The sequence below is a fragment of the Arachis hypogaea genome, chromosome 20 (genome assembly GCF_003086295.3).
Source record: "Arachis hypogaea cultivar Tifrunner chromosome 20, arahy.Tifrunner.gnm2.J5K5, whole genome shotgun sequence".
In the NCBI taxonomy this organism is placed as follows: domain Eukaryota; kingdom Viridiplantae; phylum Streptophyta; class Magnoliopsida; order Fabales; family Fabaceae; genus Arachis; species Arachis hypogaea.
The window spans coordinates 136,966,374-136,970,855 of NC_092055.1; the positions used below are offsets into that span (position 1 = coordinate 136,966,374).

At 37.3% G+C, this 4,482-nt stretch overlaps 1 pseudogene; it reads right to left on the minus strand.

The window, feature by feature from the left end:
• Nucleotides 1–281: 281 nt before the first annotated feature.
• On the minus strand, nucleotides 282–3,045 carry LOC112784744 (receptor-like protein kinase FERONIA; annotated as a pseudogene).
• Nucleotides 3,046–4,482: the final 1,437 nt, after the last annotated feature.

Sequence of the window (4,482 nt, forward strand, 5' to 3'; positions counted from 1 at the left end):
TAACAAACTACATACCATTAGATTTTAGACAATATTATTGTGTATTATTTTAGGATAAAAATTTATATACAAGTGTTTTCTACAAAAATATTAATTGAAAATTTAAAAATAGAAGAGTGTGAGGAGTCAACAACTTGTATGATTTGTAACTATTAAGTATTAATTAGTCATTATTAGTGTTTTTAATGGTGTGAGATTTTATTCAATAGTATAAAATTATTCATTTTTTTTTACTAATTAAGTGTTAGCCAAATTTCAATAAAAATATTAATCTCCTAGACTTTCTCTTAAAAACATTATCATATATTAAAATCAATCACAAAATTATTAAATAATTTATATATTTAATTAAATTACTATTTAATAATTTTTAATAATCAATTCGGCATGGATGCATGGATGCAACTGGTAGCCTTATTTTAGATGTGGCATTATCCCCCATGATTTCCAACTTACAGAGTTACACATTGCTAATTTCAAGCATTTCAGGTGCAGTAAGAAGATGTTCTTGATGCGTCTCACCACTCTCTTGCAGTATCAATGCAAACTCCAAACACCAAACAATTTCATCCATGGAAGGTCGTTGGGAACCATCTTCATGCAAACATCTCACAGCAATGTCACCAAACTTCGTTAAGCACTCCGGTTCAATCTGACCCTCTAATGCTTTGTCCACAATCTGATCCAACGTGCCATCTTCATGGCAACATACAACCCAATGAGCAAGTGACATCTGTTGTTTTTCCACTGTCCTCATCAAAGGCGGCCTCCCACACAACACCTCAAACAGCACTACTCCGAAGGAGTACACGTCAGATTTCACAGTTAAACGCTGTCGTTTATAATATTCTGGATCTAAATACCCAAGACTGCCCTTCACCACAGTGCTAATGTGGGTTCTTGAAATGCCAGAGGGTCCTATTTTGGACAAGCCGAAATCGGAAACCTTGGCCACCCATTTCTCATCCAATAAGATGTTGGTGCTCTTTACATCGCGGTGAATGATATTGTGGACCGCACCTGCATGGAGATAATGCAACCCCTTCGCTGCTCCTATGCAGATATGCAACCGTTGCTTCCACGAGAGGGAAGGGTTATTATTATTGTTGTAGAGATGATCTTGTAAGGTTCCTCGATCCATGAAATCATAGACCAAGAGCATCTCGTTGCTCTCACAGCAGTAACCAATAAGGGACACAAGGTGGAGATGGCGCAGTTGAGAGAGCATCTGAATTTCGGTCCTGAATTCGTGAACCCCTTGCTGTGAACCCGGTTTTAACCGTTTGATCGCGACTGGTGTTGAACCTTGGTCGATGTAGCCTTTGTACACGTTGCCAAACCCTCCCACTCCGATAAGGAGGAGCTCATCGAAGTTATTGGTGCATGTTTTCATCTCAACCAAGGAAAATCGACGACAAAGAGCGGATGGCAATGATAAGGTTTGAGTGTTGGCTATGCTCTTTGTCTTCTGTTTTCTACGGATGAAGAACACTAGAATGAAATGAAAAATGAATCCAGCAGGGACAACAGAGATTATTATGATTATTATGATCCTCTTGATTGAGATTTGAAGAGAGACAGAGAGGTGTGGTGGGGCAAATGAATGAGGAATAGGGTCAGGGTTGGGTCCTGCCAGGTTATTAGACGCAGGGTCACTAATTTTGAAGATTTCAAGGCCGTTCAAGAAAGGGTCGCTGTACCATGTGTCTGATACAGGATGGAATTGGAGTAAAAGGTTAAACTTTTCCTGAGTAATCCCTTGGCCTTGGATCATAACTGCGTAGTCTCTCTGTACAGCAATTCCCTTTTGCTTGCTCCATTTTAGAACAGTGGCATGGTACTCAGCTAACTGGCCTGCTATGTAGATGTTGAACATTCTGTCATTGGTTTTAGTGATGTCTGGGTCTAGCTCGCAAAAGTGAAGCCTTAGCATGTAGTTGAAGCCAGAATCAACAGGAAACTCCCAGGTCAAATTTATCATTTGGTTGAGAGTTCCATTCCTGCCCATATCACGTGATGTTCTGTAAAGCTCAATTGGTGCTTCATAATCAGGACTCACAGTGATGTTCATCTTTCCGGTCGTATCACCGGATAGCATATACAAAGCACTTGGCGTTCTTAAATAATTGTCATCATTTCCTGCCCAGCTCCGAGCATGCCAGTATCACCTTTAGGTGTGATTCTTCCGCCGCCAACTTTGATTCTGTAATCTGTCTGCAGGGCACTAATGTTTAGCATTTCGTATTGGACGCCTGGATGACCCACAAATATAATTTGTTGTCCGCTGGGTTCAAAGAAGTAGAGATCATTGGGCATGGAAACCACCTCAATTCCATTCACAAACGCGTAAGAATTTGGATGAGATGTGTTTGGAGTGAAGGTCAGGTTGATCCTCTGCCCATCATCCACGTTGATGATGTATTCTTTAAAGATGGTGTCGCTGATTGCAGCATCGGTGTTAAGCGAAGCGTTGAAATCCTTAAGGAGTGTGAAGCCCTCGAATTTGACCGTGAAGAAGGCATTATTACGGTCAAAGCCATCGTAAGAAGCAGGGTGGAAAAAGAGACGAACAAATTTCTGGCCAGCTGTGACCGGGAAGGAGTAACTGAATTCAGAGTTAGACAAGCGAGCACTGGTATATGGAACTTTGTTGGAAGAAGGTTGTGTGGCTGGTTGAGCAACGATTGTTTTTGTGTGTTGAAGAGTTAAGAGATTTGAGTCTATGTCTCCGTTCCATGACCTTTCACCGTCGGAGGATTTGCCACTTGAGCCACAATTGATGTTGTGGCTATCAACTGGAACATAAGCTTCAATGGATATTGCTAATAAGTCCGAGAGGAACAAGAAAGAAAGGTAAATGATAGTGGATCTGGCAGAGGTTATGCTATAACTCCTCAAGTTCATGGTTGAAAAGGAGAGTCGAGTGTTTAATTGCAGATGTGGTTAGGAACAAAAGGAATCAGTGAAATTATGAAGAAATAATGAGGTGAGGCCATTGTTCCGATTGCCGGTAGTTATATTACTAGGAAGAAAGAAAGCTAGAAAGTACTGGGCAAGTAGTAATAAAATACTAAAATGCAAGATAAAGCATGGTGGGAAGGAGTAGTACTTAGTGTTTAATTCAGAGAAAGAATATTATTAGTACTTTGTTTTGGGTAAGAAGACATATATATCAAGAGGCATTAAACACTATTTTTAGTCAAGTAAGATTATTGAAACTGAAAGCTCTGTCTGGTTCGTTTGGTTCTTGCTTGGAAGCTAGGAACCGTAATATCAACGTCTAGAAAATTAAACTGGCGTATAGGGAAGGATGGTGAAGAACACTATGAATGCTATGCTTGATTGAGACCTTACGCGGTCGATGTTTTAGTCAGGAAATTTCAGCAAGGGAGAGAGTAAAAAAACTAATCAAAACTTTTAAAACTGAGTAAATTTAATTCAACTCCAAAATTTAGTTTAATGGTGGTGGTGCATGAATAGTATTCCTTACTTTTTAGTTAATTATTCTTCTTTCTATTCTTTAGTTACATGCATATTTGGATATTACGGATGAAATGGAATAAATAACTTCATAATGTGATTTTTCTTGAATATGTTGCTTTTCAGTTTTTTTTTTTTTTTTTTTTTTTTTTTTTTTTTTTTTACTTTCATTTTTTTCACCATGAATGTCATCTTCCTCAGCAGCCTTACCCATGCAGCCATGCTTGTTTGGTTATCAAATTCATTTGCAACCCACTCACAGTATCACACATTTGCTTATCAATTTCACTAGTAATAGTTAGCTCTACAAGGAACAAGGTCCCGCAAAGTGGTGTTTGAATGTATAAAAACTCCACCTAAAAAAATCTTATGCTAGTGTTTGCATCGTATTTTTTTCACATCTCCTTCTACAGAAATCTCATGCTCTCAGCATCCTAAGTTATTTCTACTTCCAAGAGCATTCCTGGCAATTTTTTTTTTCAAAAGAACTAACGATTCCAGTGGTACTTCCAGATTGAGAACTCTAATTGGTACCTGGATTTTTACCAGCCGTAGCTTCAATTCGTGGCATGCCTCATTCCAATTATAATTTATATATAGGAAAATCAAAAATGCAATTTGCGCACTAAAATATCAGTAAATAAAATTAGTCATTATATATTTGTGTATAAATAAATATAATTTAATTCATTTCTATAATTCTATACGTATTTTATATTTTGATATATATTTTATTTTGTTTGCTAATTTTTGTGTACACTTAATATATGCATAAACCATACACCAAAGGCAATTCAGTACATAATTTCAGAACATAAAAGAAATTCAATAATTCAATACATTGCTATGTTGATATGTGTATGCTATGTCAGAGTCTTAGAACATCACAAAACAACCATGAGCAGTAGAAAGCCATCAACAAAAACAACCATCAATATTAAATTCTTATCTTATACATAATATTTCAAAATATTGAATAAATTAACATCCATAATTTGTGCG